This window comes from Pleurodeles waltl, chromosome 1_2, assembly GCF_031143425.1.
Source record: "Pleurodeles waltl isolate 20211129_DDA chromosome 1_2, aPleWal1.hap1.20221129, whole genome shotgun sequence".
In the NCBI taxonomy this organism is placed as follows: Eukaryota; Metazoa; Chordata; class Amphibia; order Caudata; family Salamandridae; genus Pleurodeles; species Pleurodeles waltl.
The window spans coordinates 948667906-948683796 of record NC_090437.1 but is presented as its reverse complement, the minus strand read 5'-3'; the positions used below and the strand labels follow the sequence as shown (position 1 = coordinate 948683796).

Below are 15891 nucleotides of genomic sequence, written 5' to 3'. Positions count from 1 at the left end.
CGTGTGACTGAGTTGAGACCCCGGTAGTCCACACAGAACCGGAGTTCTGGCTTCGCACCTGGGGAAGTAGCCTTAGGGACCAACACCACCGGGCTGGCCCAGGGACTACTGGATTTCTCGATAACCCTTAAAGCTAATATCTTGGAGACCTCCTCCTTGATGCTGGCCTTCACCTTATCAGATAACCTGCAAATTTTGTTCTTCACAGGAAGACTGTCACCTGTGTCAATTTCATGAACACAGAGGTGGGTCAGTCCAGGAGTAAGGGAGAACAGGGGGGAGAACTGCTCCAACAGCTCATAGCAGTCTCCTTTCTGGTTTAGAGTCAGGGAGTCAGAGAGAATGACCCCTTTCACTGACCCATCACCTTCTTGGGCAGATAGGAGTTCGGGTAGAGGTTCACTCTCCTCTTCTATTCCTTCATCTGTGAACAGAACCATGTTGACCTCAGACCTCTCAAAATGAGCCTTTAGTCGGTTGACATGGAGCACCCTTAGGGGGTTCCTAAGGGTTTGGAGGTCCACTAGGTAAGTGGCCTCCCCTTTCTGCTCCTTTACTTCAAATGGGCCAGACCAGCAGTCCTGGAGAGCTCTAGGCTCTACTGGCTCCATTACCCACACTTTGTCTCCAGGTTGAAACTGTACCAGGGTGGCCTTCTGGTCATACCAGCGTTTCATTACCTCTTGACTGGCCTCAAGGTTACTTTGGGCCTCATTCCAGAAGCGGGTCATCTGGTTGCGGAGGGCCAACATGTAGCTGACCACATCCTGAGGGGGCGCCTTTGGAGCTTTCTCCAACCCCTCCTTGACAATGCTTAAGTGTCCCCTGACAGGGTACCCATAGAGAAGCTCAAAGGGACTGAACCCCACCCCTCTCTGGGGGACCTCTCTGTAAGCAAAGAGAAGGCATGGTAAGAGGACGTCCCACTTACGCCTCATGGCCTCAGGGAGGCCACCAATCATGCCTTTCAAGGTCTTGTTGAATCTCTCCACAAGACCATTAGATTGGGGGTGATAGGGTGTGGTGAACTTGTAGGTTACACCACACGCATCCCACAGAGACTTCATGTATGCAGACATGAAGTTAGTGCTTCTGTCAGACACTATCTCCTTTGGGAATCCCACACGGGTAAATATCCCCATCAGAGTTCTGGTCACCACCGGTGTAGTTACGGTCCTCAGAGGGATTGCCTCGGGGTAACGGGTGGCATGATCCACCAAAACCAGGATGAACCTGTTGCCTAGGGCAGTTTTGGGGTGCAATGGACCAACAATGTCGATGCCCACCCTTTCAAAGGGGGTGCCAACAACAGGAAGTGCGATCAGGGGTGTGTTAACCCTTTTTCCTGCTTTACCACTGGCCTGGCAGGTAAGACAAGATCTACAGAACTTATCATTCTGGGCCAATAAAAGTGGGTGACAAGCCTGTCAAAGGTCTTGCCTTGCCCCAAATGTCCTGCCAGGGGAATGTCGTGAGCCAGACCCAGTAGGAAGGTTCGGTAACAGTGGGGGACCACCAGCGCACGCGGTGCCCCAAAGGCCAGAACCTTAGGCTCACTGTAGAGGAGATCATTCTCCCAATATATGTGGTGATCGCCAGAGGCTTCACCTGCCGCCTGGTCTGAGGCTTGCTTCCTCAGACCCTCTAGAGTGGGACATTCTTTCTGCGCCTTGCAGAATTCCTCCCTGTTGGGTCCACCCTGAACTTGCCAGCCAGCAAGCTCAGGTAGGTCACCCTAGGGTGGCAATGTCTTCCCCAGTTGGCTTGGGAGCCTCCTCTTCAGGGGCCCCGTCAACCACTGCGGGAACTTCTGGGACCGGTTTCCCACGCCCCTTGTCCCTCCTCTTGGCAGTTCTCTGGGCCATTGTTCCAGGCTCCAGACATCCTTGACTTCCCTCTCGGTCAGCCATGGACCGTGTGGTCAGGCAGACCCACTCAGGTAACCCTAACATCTCCAGGTGAGATCTGAGCTCTACTTCTTTCCAAGCAGTATGCTCAAGATCATTGCCTAACAGACAATCTACTGGCATGGCAGGGCTCACAGCTACTTTCAGAGTACCAGAGACACCCCGCCACTCAAAGGGAACCAGAGCCACCGGTAGGTGACTCTCACGATTGTCAGCAACTATGACCTGGTGGAATGTATTAGGGACTATCTGCTCTGTTGACACCAGCTGACTCTTGATAGTAGTCATACTGGCTCCTGTGTCACGCAGAGCCTCCACCTTTTGCTCATCAATGGTGACCCACTGCCTGTACTTGGAAATATTTTGGGGCATGTGGGCTTTGGGCACCATTTCTCCTTCTCCCAGGGACACTAGGGAAATCTCTACCTGTTCCCCAAAGCTATCTGGGTCCATCTCCCCAAGCGCTACACTAGTCAACCCAGGTGTCTGTCCAGTAGTGGACGGTGCCCTCTTGGAGCACTAGGGGTCGCCTTTATAGTGACCATATTGGTAGCACTCTAAACATATGGGGTTTGATCTCCCTGATTTGTCATAAGTCCCTGGCTTTTTCCCAAATCTGGAAAAGGAATGGTTGCCACCCCCTCCCTGGGAATTCTTTTGGGGGCCTTTGGAGAGTTCCTTATCTGTAAGTTTATCTCCCCCCTCTTTCTTCTGGTGGGAACCCTGACCACCTTTGTGGGTGTCCCCCCCAGGTACCTTCTTGGACACTCTGGTGCTAACCCAGAAGTCCGCCTCCTCAGCAAGCTTCCTGGGATCAGTCAGCTTACTATCCACTAAGTGCTGGCGCAACTCTGTAAAAGTACTATTGAGCATATGTTCTCTCAGAATCAAGTCATATAACCCTTTGTAATTATCTACTTCGTTGCCCCGCACCCATCCATTCAGTGCCTTACTGGAAAAGTCAAAGAAATCTACCCATGTTTGTTTGGTTTGTTTGGTGCTGTCCCTGAACCTCTGACGGTATCCCTCAGGGGTCAGCCCAAACTTGGCAAGTAAAGTGGCTTTCTGAAGTGGGTATGTGTTTTGATCAGGTTGATCCAATGTGAGAAGTGTGTCCCTCCCCAATGGCGGCACATAACCCCACATAGCTACCCCCCATTGCCCTTCAGGAACCTCATGTGCCATTAGTGCAACTTAACAAGCAGCTAACCATTTATCTGTGTCATCTCCCACCACAAAACTGGGCACCACATTTTTGGGTGTACAAACCTTTTTTTTCTCCAGCAGGTCCTGTCAGTATGCTGCCACCATTATTGCTGGATTCAGACTGCTTTGCCTTGAGATCCAGCTCCTTGAGACTCAGTTCATGAGCCAATAACAGTTTATTTTCAGCCAAGGCTCTCTCAGATGCAGCTTCAGCTCTTTCAGCTTCAATCTGTTTGGCTGCTCTTTCAGCCTCAGCTTGCTTGGCTTCTCTCTCTGCCCATCTTTCCTCCTGTTGAGCCTCATTTTTCAGTTTTGCCATTTGCAATTGGAACTCCCTTTCCTCTCTCCTTTCCTCTGCGGTCAGGCTTTGCAAAGAGACACTGCTCCCTGGTCTGGAAGGGGGCACAATTGCAGTGGTAACATCATCCACAGATAGCAACAAATCCTCTGAGGGGCCATTTTCTGGCTCCTCTTCCTCATCATCCTCTTCTAAATGGGCTTCTGCCCAGGCCCTCAGCGCCACTTGAAAGTCCTCCTTTTTGGAGGCCCCTTGGGTGGGTACCCTCATTGCCCTTCAGAACCCTCTTAGCTGTCTGACCGTATACATATCCAACAGGACTAGGTCAAAGTTTCCTATTTGAGACCCAGTCAGAGACATGTTGAGTGAGGATTTAGTTTTTGAAAATTTTCAGGAAAAACAAATTTGCAAAAAAGAAATAAAAATCAAGTTGACCTTCAACTGTGGGTAGGTAGTGAAATACTTAGCTACTGTATGTCACTGCACAAATACAAGTCCTATCCTCACCGCTGATCACCAATGTTAGAAATGGGGTTCTTGGTTGGCAGTCAGGTTACCCTCTGTCGCAGCAAGAACCCTCACTCTAGTCAGGGTAAGTCACACACAATCCAAGATTATCCTGTTCCCACCCTCTGGTAGCTTGGCACGAGCAGTCAGGCTTAACTTAGAAGGCAATGTGTAAAGTATTTGTGCAATAAATCATACAATAACACCATATAGCACCACAAAAATACACCACACAGTGTTTAGAAAAATATATAATATTTATCAGGATAATTGTAGGTCAAAAACGAACAAAGATGCAATGTGAAATTGTAGAGATATCACTGGAAAGTGATATAAAGTGTCTTAAGTCTTTAAAAAGCAAACAAAGTCTCTTTCAAGCACAAAGTACCTGGTTTGGAGTGGAAAATCTCTGCAAAGGGCCGCAGAAGAAAAGATACGTGGAAAAATGGTGTGTGCGTCGATTTCTCCCCAGCACACACAGACTTGCGTCGTTATTTTTAACGCGGGGAAGTCGTGCATCGTTTTCCGGCGTGCGGACAGTCTCTTTCTGTGGATCGCGTGAATTACCAGATGTCTCGGGTCTGTGCGTGGATTCTCCTGCTGGTTTTCCGGCTGCGCGTCGTTCTGCGGGGCTGTGCGTTGAAGTTTCGCTCTCACGGCAGGCGTTGCGTCGATTTCCCCTCTGGAAATCGGGCGGCGTTGACCTTGCGAGGCTGTGCATCGAAGTTCCGGTCGCCCCGAAGGCATCGGGTCGATCAGTGTCGGTGTGCGGCGTTTTTCTCGCCGCGGAACAAGCTGTGCGTCAAAATTTTCGGCGCACAAAGAGTCCAAATGAAAAAGAGAAGTCTTTTTGGTCCTGAGACTTCAGGGAACAGGAGGCAAGCTCTATCCAAGCCCTTGGAGAGCACTTTTACAGTCAGAGAAGAGTTCAGCAAGGCAGCAGGGCAACAGCAAGGCAGCAGTCCTTTGTAGAAAGCAGTCAGGTGAGTTCTTTAGGCAGCCAAGCAGTTCTTGTTGGCAGGATGCAGGTTCTGGTTCAGGTTTCTTCTCCAGCAAGTGTCTGATGAGGTAGGGCAGAGGCCCTGTCAAATACTCAAATGTGTCTTTGAAGTGGGGGAGACTTCAAAAAGTGGCTTAGAAGTGCACCAGGTCCCCTTTCCGTTCAACCCAGTCTGCCAGGGTCGCAGTAGGGGGTGTGGCAATCCTTTGTGGGAGGGCAGGCTACTGTCTTTTTGTCAGACTTTTTATCCTTGACGTGGTCTCCCTTAACTTTTTGCCTCTGTTCCCCAGGTTGTTGATATGTGCTGGACTCTGATTGGGCTGTTTTTGTTACTTTGGGCACTTTACCACTGCTAACCAGTGCTAAAGTGCAAGTGCTCCTTTAGAAAATGTGTATGCAATTGGCTTATCAATGATTGGCATATTTGATTTACTAGTAAGTCCCTAGTAAAGTGCACTCTAGGTGCCAGGGCCTGTAAATCAAATGCTACTAGTGGGACTGCAGCACTGGTTGTGCCACCCACATAAGTAGCTCTGTAATCATGTCTCAGACCTGCCACTGCTGTGTCTGTGTGTGCAGTTTTAACTGTAAATTCGACTTGGCAATTATACCCACTTGTCAGGCCTAAACCTTCCCTTTTCTTAGATGTCAGACACCCCTAAGATAGGCCCTAGGTAGCCCCAAGGGCAGGGTGAATCGTATGGTTAAGGTAGAACATATAGTAATGTGTTTTATATGTCCTAACAGTGAAATATTGCTAAAATTGTTTTTCACTGTTGCAAGGCCTGTCCCTCTCATAGGTTAACATGGGGGCTACCTTTAAATCTGATTAAAGTGTAGATTCCCTTTGGGAGCGGATGGACATGTGGAGTTTGGGTGTCTCTGAGCTCACAATTTAAAAATCCATCTTTTAGTAAAGTTGATTTTAAGATTGTGTGTTTGAAAATGCCACTTTTAGAAAGTGAGCATTTTCTTGCTTATACCTTTACTGTGACTCTGCCTGTTTGTGGATTCCCTGTCTGGGTCGGTTTGACAGTTGGGCTGGTTGCACCTCACTCTAGACAGTGACACAAAGGGAGCTGGGGTGTAGCCTGCATATCCTGATGAGCTATCTGTGCTAAGAGGGAGGGGAGGAGTGGTCACTCACACCTGAAAGGGCTGTGCCTGCCCTCACACAATGCCGTCTCCAACCCCCTGGTGAATGTCTGGGGCCTGGCCTGGGCAAGGCAGGATTTCACATTCAAAAGAGACTTTACTTTGAAGTAGGCCTACTTCAAAGGAGAAATTGGGTATAAGAAGGGCACCCAAAACCACAGACTTTAGAAACCCTTCTAGAAACAAGAGGAACTTCTACCTGGAGAAGAGCTGAGGAAGAAGAGCTGCCCTGCCTGTGACTGTGCTTTGTGGAGCAATCCTGCAGTTGCTGCTTCTGCCAGAGTAAGAGGGCAAAGATTGGACTTTGTGTGCCTTCCATCCTGAGAAGAAATTTCCAAGGGCTTGGTTTAGAGCTTGCCTCCTGTTGTTTGAAGTCTCAGGGACAGCAAAGACTTCTCTCTGCCAGCACCTGGAGTTTCTGGAGAGACTCCTACTCTGCCCTGTGGTGCCCATCCAGTTGCTGGGACCCAGAAACGAGAAGCTGGCAGCCTAAAGAAAAGGAAATCCACACACAGAGTGCAGTGCAGGGAAAAGATCGACGCAACACCGATCTGCAGCTCAAGAAACGTCGCGCCACCGGCTCCGCAGCTGAAAATCGACGCTCGCTGGAAATGCGACCGAAGAATCGATGCATGGACCAGTAGAAATAACACACAGCATCGCTGACGGAGGCTGGGAGATCGCAACCCGCGCTGCGTGGTTTTCGAATCCTCGTGCAGCTGGATTTCCGACTCAAGTACCAATGGGTGTGTAAAAACAACACAAGGCCTGCCCAGACCGGAGAGTGCTGACCGGATCGATGCATCGCTCTCCTGTGGAGAGAACAAACGACGCGCCCAACCTGGCAAAAGGAGAAACGACACAAGGTCCTGCTCGGGAGTGAAATCAACGCATCGCAAGCCCTTTTTGACACGCATTCGTCCATGCAGGGTTATTTTTGACACACCCAAGGCACATTTTCATGCTAACAGTGTTAGTGTGTGTTTGAAACTACTTAAAGACTCTTTTTGATTTTTAATTGATAACTGGACTTCTGTATTGTGGAATTTTGTCATTTTGGTCTTGTTTTGTTTCAATAAATATTTCCTATTTTTCTAAACCTGTGTTGTGTCATTTTGTAGTATTTTCATTAAGTTACTGTGGCCCTCATTCTGACCTTGGCGGTCTTTTCGCAAGACCGCTGAGTTACCGCCGCGGTGAAGACCGCCGACCGCGGCGGTGTGCCGCTGTGCGCATTCTGACCGCTGGGAGCGTTCCGCTGGAAAACCGCCAGCAGCCACACTGGCGGTCGGCGGGAAAGTGGAGACTGGTCAACCTCCACCGCCACGCCAGCAGAACACCGCCCACAGAATTACGACCCACATTTCTGTGTGGCGGTCTTCTGTTGGCGGTCTTCTGTTGGCGGTCACGTCCCTATGGCTCCCGTCGCCTCCCGGAGGACCAACGCACAAGGTAAGTTGATCGTCCGTGAGGGGAGGGGGTGGGGGGGTGTTGTGTGATGTGGGCGTGCATGGGGGTGTGCGTGTGAGTGTGTAGAGGGGGTGTGTGAGTGCGTGTATGCGGGCGGGGGGTGCTGCTGTGTCTATGGGTAATGTGTGCTGTTCGGCAGGTGCGCATGTCGGCATGTATGTGTGCGGGTATGTGTCCCCGTTGTGTATGTGTGTGTAGGGGGTGTGTATATGTGCATGTTGGGGGTGTGTGCATGTCGCGGTACATGTATGTGCATGTCGGGGTGGGGGTGGGGAGGGGGTTCGTACCACCTCTGGGGGGTGGCAGGGGGGTGGAGGGTGTGGGGGGAGGACTCGGGTGGGTAGTGGGGGGTGGGGGAGACCCCTATCAGTGCCAGGGAAGGAATTCCCTGGCCCCGATAGTGCTTACCGCCATGGTTCGCACGGCGGTTCCCGCCCGCAAGAAACCGCGGCGGTAGGCAGGGTCATAATACCCTTGGCGGTCTTGGGACGACCGCCGGGACGGAGTGCGCAAACTCCAGCCCCGCGGTCATGACCGCCGCGGCGGTCGGAGTGGAGAAGTAGCGGTCGGTCGCAGCGGGGACCGCCGCGGTCAGAATGCCATTTTTAATACCGCCGGTCTGTTCGCGGTCCGACCGCCGTCTCTCCGCCGACCGCCAGGGTCAGAATGAGGGCCTGTGTGTATTGGTACAAATACTTTACACCTAGCACTCTGAAGTTAAGCCTACTGCTCAGCCAAGCTACCAAAGGGGTAAGCAGGGGTTAGCTGGGGGTGATTCTCTTTTACCCTGACTAGAGTGAGAGTCCTTGCTTGAACAGGGTGCAACCTGACTGTCAACCAAATACCCAATTTCTAACAAAGAGGAAATCATTTCACACCACACCAGATACACAAGGACACTTAGCTTTAGATTGGCAACATGTAGGCAAACTTTGTGTATTTAGACCGCAAACAAAAACTGACAATACGTTTGTAGGAATGAGTGAATGCAGCCATGTGTTCCTCTTCAAGAGTGTATGGGATTTTATGCTAGATGGACAAGACCCTGCTGTACCTTGTGTCCATTACATATTTGGTATGAACGCTTATTACAAACTGCCGAAAGGCTGGTATGGTACATGCTATTTGGAAGTGGTTTTCCAGAAAATGAACCAAGTGGATGACATCAACAATCCTGAGACTGAGAGACCTAAATTAGATTTAAAAGAGGAGCAAGTGGTTCAGAAATTACAGGAAATATTTTTGGAGCTATTATTCTATCAGTGGGAGTGGTCTTGAATGACATAAAGATAAGGAATTTATAAAAGATTGTAGATAAGATGTCAACTGATTTTTTAAGTGCAGTTCTCCTAATAGACACAGATATGGTTGCTGCAAGGTCTATGATTTTTCAGAATCACCTTCTGTTAGACATTATTTTAGAAAAATAGGTTGGAGTCTGCAGAGTTTTGAAATCACAACACTGTTGCACATACATACCTAATAACAGCAGAGAGAAAGGGAGATATTTAACTAATCTGACAAATCTGAAAAATGACTAAAATGACTTAAAAGAGACTAATGTTTTGGAAACAGTAGGTGAAGTATTCCCTAAGATAGGATCTTGGTTTATTAACTTTGGAAATGGTTTTGAGAAACACAACTTTATTGATTGTGATAGTGAGCATAATTTGTTCACTTGGATTTTACAAGGCATACAATTTCTGGAAAAGACAAAAGGGAAAGAATAAACAGAGGAGGGAAGAAATGGAAGTGGAGAATAGGTTTTATGAGACGATGAAGAGAATTGACAATTACCACAATCCTAGATCTATGTGTTATCAAACTACAAGGCTTTGACTTGTTTAATTGTAAATGCGAATAATTCTCTTGTAAAGGCATACATTGCATAGGCATAGATTGCAGTCAGAGGAGGGATTGAGGGGGATCAAGTTTTATTAATAAATTAGTTGAATAGAAACAGCATATGGCAGCTAATAAATCTGAAGTTTTAAAGGCCTAACTTTGAAAATAATGTAGTAAATATAATGTTTAAATGTGGTGGATATGTGTGCCTACCATCACATTTTTTACATCAAGTTTAACATGAAGAACTGCATTCACAAATGTGTGAATTAATAATGAATATTAATATGAAAGTATTAATTCCAAGTAAAATAGTAGAAATAAAATGTATGATGAGTATTAATTGAATATGAATTAAACACACTTACATTGAAATAAATGTTTTTCATTATTATGAATTACGTGTTCAGAAAAATAAAATATGTTCAAAATTGTTCTAACATGTCATAAATAATGCTTGAAATTAAATAATTTGCTTTGCTTATTTGATTTAAACTTTAAGGTGCGGAATAAGTGTTAATGTATTAAATGTATTATTGTGTATTTAGGATTCCTTAAGATTCATTTTGCAAGCAGCAATGAAAAAATTGTTTGTTTATTCTGTACCCTCTGATCTGAATTCTTTCCTTAGGCAGCAAATATAGGGCCTGATTCTAACTTTGGAGGACGGTGTTAAACCGTCCCAAAAGTGGCGGATATACCACCTACCGTATTACGAGTTCCATAGGATATAATGGACTCGTAATACGGTAGGTGGTATATCCGCCACTTTTGGGACGGTTTAACACCGTCCTCCAAAGTTAGAATCAGGCCCATAATGTTGAATGTTCTACTGTATTTCAGGAAAGGAGCATGTTCCAAATTTAGTTAATGTAACAATATTTGTTCTAGCTACTGAATCGCACAGGAAAACTCATGAAGCCAATGTGAAGTAATTATAACCTAGTTTACTGTGGCTCATGTGAAAGGAACAGTAAGATGTAAATGATTAGGAAAATGCAATATTTTGGCAGAACCCTGTAACCGGAGGAAGATGACAACACACTTTTTCTGGAAAAATTTCTGAAAGTTGCATACTTGATGGTGCCATCTGCAATGATTGGTTGCTGAAACTGACTCCCAGAATGTGCCCACCTGAAAGACCAATTGATTGGATTTTGGTTATTTTAATTAGTGAAGAACTTTGGAATTCAAGTCAGTCCATCACCAGCTCTTCTGAGAATAAGGTCTATGCTTGCTTAGTCTGCTCTTGCTCATTCTATTATTTTCTTAACTTACCTAATGAGTTTTCTCACCATAGTCTCAACTGCCCTATTCTCTTATGTGGTTCAGTACTAACATGGCCAACTTTCTAAAAGTGGCATTTCTAAAATAGTGATATTAAATCCAATTTCATCAGTCAGCAGTAGTTTGTATTACCATTCTAGCCATACTAAATATGACCTTCCTACTCCTTTCAGATCAGCAGCTACGACTCAAACAATATATGACAGCAGCCCCAATGTTAGCCTATGAAGAGAGCAAGCTTCACAGCAGTGTAAAAAACAAATTTAGGGGTTTTACATTACCATGTAAAATACACAGGTACATGTCCTGCCTTTTGCCTACACAGCACCCTGCTCTATGGGGCACTTATGGCATACCTTAGGGGTGACTTATATGTAGAAAAAGGGGGGTTTTAGGCTTGGCAAGTACTTTTAAATGCCAAGTCGAATTGTCAGTGAAACTGCACACACAGACCTTGCAATGGCAGGCCTGAGTCAAAGGTAAGGAGCTACTTAAGTGGGTGGCACAATCAGTGCTGCAGGCCCACTAGTACCAGTTAATCTACAGGCCCTGGGCACATATAGTGCACTTTACCAGGGACTTATAAGTAAATTAAATGATCCAATTGGGTATGATCCAATGTTACTATGTTTAAAGGGAGAGAGCATATACACGTTAGTACTGGTTAGCAGTGGTAAAGTGTGCAGAGTCTTAAAACCAGCAAAAACAGTTTCTAAAAAGTGGAGGGAGGCAGGCAAAAAGTTAGAAGTGACCACCCTAAGGCTGTCAGGTCTAACAAGCAGTATTTCACTGTTAGGATATGTAGCACACATCAGTACATGTCCCACCTTTAATATAAACTGCACCCTGGCCATGGGGCTACATAGGCCCTACATTAGGGGTGCCTTACATATATTAAAAAAAAGAACGTTTAGGACTGCCAAGTGGGTACACTTGCCAGATCGAATTAGCAGTGCAAGACTACACACACAAACTCCTCAGTGGCTGGTCTGAGCCATGTTTACTGGGCTACTAATGTGGATTGCACAACCAGTGCTGCAGGCCCAATAGTAGCATTTTATTTAGAGGCCCAGGGAACCTCTAGTGCACTTTACTAGGGTCTTACTGGTAAATAAAATATGCCAATCATGGATAAATCAATCAACAATACAATTCACACAGACAGCATATGCACATTTGCACTGATTAGCAGTGGTAAAGTGCACAGAGTCCTAAAGCCAACAAAAACTGGTCAGAACACATAGGAGGAAGAAAGCAAAATGTTCATTTTGTCACTAGAATAGTCGCCTAGCTATAATGTTACTTTAACCTTTTTAGATAGTTATACCTAAGACCCAGTTTCCATAGGAAAAGTTTTTACTGCTCTGCCAATAACTTTGACGCAGACATTCACTTTAGCTGCTTTCTTGAAAGTTTAGGGTTGATTTGTCAAGCACGAGCTGAGAAAAAGGAAGGGGGTCCCGAAATGCTTTTTCCCCATGTAATTTTAGACATGACTACAGCCCATACTGCTGAATGGAATTACACCAACTTTGGCAGAAAGGTAGCTTTTCGCCAGAAAGTGCCCTTTTGTGTCATTTGGTGTAAATCTGTTCAGTAGTTTTTGAGATATTTTAAAAACATCACATTTATATATCTAGAGATGTAAACACTTCGCAAATCCTCCCAATCAGGTGCAGAGATCTGATTGGCTGCTAACATTTTAACCAGGCAGTCGTTTTGGTACTCAGACTCACCTGAGTCCCACACGAAAAAAGAAAAAGGGGCAGGGTAGGAATACCCTCACCCCCTAGCCTTGGTGCTGGAGACCCTCTAGAATCTAGAATCCTGCCAAGGCAAACAAGCATTTTTAAAAATGTTTTGCAGCAGATTCACTGCGGACTCGCAAATTTGTGATAAATATTTTTTTTTTTAAAACAAGCATGGTCTCCCATGCTTGTTCTCAGAAAAGCCCCTGGGTGTGCCAGGTCTGGGGGGCATAAAGATCTTTGCAAACATTTAAGAGGGAGGCACATAGGGCCCCCATCTTAGGGCTCCTTTTAGCCCCAGGGACCACCACCTCCCTAGGGCTTTATTAAAAAATGGAATGGGCTCATTAAGCCCAGGGGACCACCACCTCCCCAGGGCTGTTTTAAATAAAGGAGGGGGGCACACAAACCCCCCCACCCAGGATTTAAATATGCCCCAGGGATCATCAACTCTCCAGGGCTACAAGAATGATGTGGGGTGCCGCATAATGTGGGATACCCTGGAACAAAAAACATAATTTAGAGTAGAAGAGGGGCTGGACGGCCCCCCAGATATCTATGGGCCCAAGGACCACCACCTTTCAGATGCTGGCCCATAACAATTAAAGCAGGGGGGCTATGTGCCCCCCTCCAAGAGCCATTATTGGCCTTAGGGACCATCCCCTCAGGGCTGGCTACTGCTATCTCCCAAGATGCCCAGCCTCAGAAGATAGCTGTTAGCTTTTGCTTGGAGGAAGATGTTACAGCTCTCTCCCAGCAACAGCAAGCTGAAGCTGTCAAAGTGCTTCTGCTTGCTGGAAGCAGCCAAACCCTACTGCAGGGATGGGTGCTTAGAGATGTAGGCCACAGGGCCTGGCCACAGAGCATGCCCTGTGGCCAGCCCCTGCTGTGCATGGCCAAATGATATGCGTGGCATAGGGTTCGGTGCCTTTAGGAGTTTGGTCACAGGGCCTGTGGCCAATCCTTGCCATGCATGACCGGAAGCCATGCCTGGGGCTGGGTTGGGTGCTTATATGGGGTAGACTGCATGGCCTGGCTACAGGGCCGGCTCTTTGGCAGTGCGTGGTGGTGGATGGATTAACATTAAAATGACTTGAGATAACTGTAACTATAACTGCTGAATTTCTATGATTTTGTGTGTTTAAATGTAAATCTGTAACATCTCTGTAACCTTTGTTTTTTTAGTGAAAAAAAATATATATATAGATATATATTTCTACACGTATAATCAGTTTGCATATCATTTTGAAATATAATACAGCCTGCTAACATGCATGGTGTTCTCATAAATGATGTCACTGGAGATGTCATGAGTGTTATTATGAATGCTATGATTTAACAGGTCATGGAATATGAAAGGGTATAAGCAGTGCATGGGGAAGGTGTGAATTAAGGTTCAGTTATTGTGGCTAGCAAGTTCACAGCACTGTGTATGGAGGTGTGCAAGTTATAGTTAATTTGACGATCCATCATTAGCACTATATTTCAGTGTGAAATACATCCTAGAGTCAATTTAGTGTGCAGCTCACAAATAGTGCAAAAACACAATTGCTGCCAACAATAAACTGATATGTTCTGGTTGCTTCTGTTGTTCCCGCTCTTTTGCGCTAAAATGTCACGAATTGTGGCATAATTATGTGACATGGTGTAATTTCAGGAATTTCGCAAAGCAAACATAATGAAGCTTAATTTATATTTTGCCCAGGCCTAAGTGGATGCTCATGGCCAAGGTGAATAGGAATTCTCAGACATCCAGAGAAACATCTACAGCTCTAGAGAAATCTCGACGGGAATCATTCTTTTTGAAATAACTAAAATGTGAATACATCCATTATGCCATTTTCTTACATCTACAGTGCCTTTTCTTCGCGCAAAGCTGCAAAAAAAGGCAATCTATATTCATAGAGAAATATGGGCACCTTTGTTCTTTGTTAAGAACTGTACTTTCAGGCATAAAATGAGCAACCTTCAACAATTTGGAAAGGCAGCATTATTACTGAGCCTGAGGCTGTTGGAGGCGGCGTGCATTACAGAGGTGACACGCAGAGCCTCTGGAGAAGTAGATGGTGTTACACTTCTATTCAGGCCACAAGGAACACACTGAGATGAGATTGGCTTTGTCGGGGACTGCTCACCGTGTGCTAGTATGGTGGATTTTAGGGTCACGCACGCACCATGCAAAAATATGTTGGTATCGCTTTTGTTAATAATGGTGCTACCATCTGCAGTAAGAGAAAACGCTTCAAACACATTTAACAATCGCATGTACTCAGAGCACAGCACAATAACAGTCAAAGCTAATGCTGGCATGAAAGGCCACGCTTATGTTCTGAAAGGTACAGAAAAGGAGTTAACTCAATTGAGAACCCTTCAAACTTTCTTATTGTTCGCTTCGTTCCTATGGCTGTGTGTGCTCTTTCTTCCAGCTAAATATATGAGGCCATATTCACAAAGTCGTTTGCGCTTGTAAATGTTCCCAGGGAAAAAATGTCAGTATATGGTTCGAGCGGCAGACCCTGATGCAGAGATCTGGCCCGCGACCAGGGTTCAATTCCAGCCTCGGCGGGTCTTGGGCTCAATTCCCTTGGACCAGATAATTCTCACCTCAGTGCCTAATCTAATTAATGGGTCCCACTCTGGGCAATAGCTTGCTTAATCTCCACAATGTCCCTGACAACACTTGGATGCCTTGCTTCACCCTGGGGGTGCCCAGGAGTGGGTGCCTCACAGGGAAAAGCCAAGAGGGGTTCCACAGCAGCATGTGTACAGCACCTTGAGACCCTATCGGGTGAGTAGTGGGCTATACAAGTGCGAAGTTTACAGTTTTACAGTTTATATTTGCTTGTACGAAAATGTAAATCCTCAAAACACTCCAGGAGAAATCCAGAGAAAAGTGCCAGTCACCGCTTTAGGTGTCCTGGTAAAACTTTTTTAAATTCCAAAGCAATCAGAAATGCATTCCAAATGTGAGAGGAAACCGGGAGAAAAAATCTGATTGCGTTTTTACAAAGCCGCTTTTTCATGTGTATATGAGAAGTTATCAATGCTGGTAAAGAAGTTGTGTTGGCATAGGGATGGTTCAGTCAACATACTGTTCTGTGAGCAGTGTGCATGCTTTGAGAAGACTCAAAGCTGTTCATTTTTATAACCTATTTCCACATTTGGATCCGTTGCTTACATAACCGTTTCGTCAACAGAAAATGAGCAAATTACTCAAAAACTACATAGTGACATTCATGCCAGGTTTGATCTTTTCTCTTCTGCTTTGCTCAAAGGTAAAGGTAGTCATTATGACAATGGAAGTGACTGTTAAAGTGGCAGCAACATTGCCAACAGGCTGGCAGTAATTATCACCAAATCATGACTATGATAACCTCCATTGACAGCCAAATGTACCACACCAACCACCAGGGTGTAAACATCACTGACCATGGCGGTAGCCATCAACAGCCAGGTGGAAGACAAGGT

The 15891-nt window shown here is 46.1% G+C and overlaps 1 protein-coding gene across 5 annotated transcripts in view; it reads right to left on the bottom strand.

The window, feature by feature from the left end:
- Nucleotides 1-15891, bottom strand: part of SGCZ (sarcoglycan zeta) — a 4310842-nt gene that overhangs the window by 1677016 nt on the left and 2617935 nt on the right. The gene's annotated exons all lie outside the window — the stretch shown is intronic.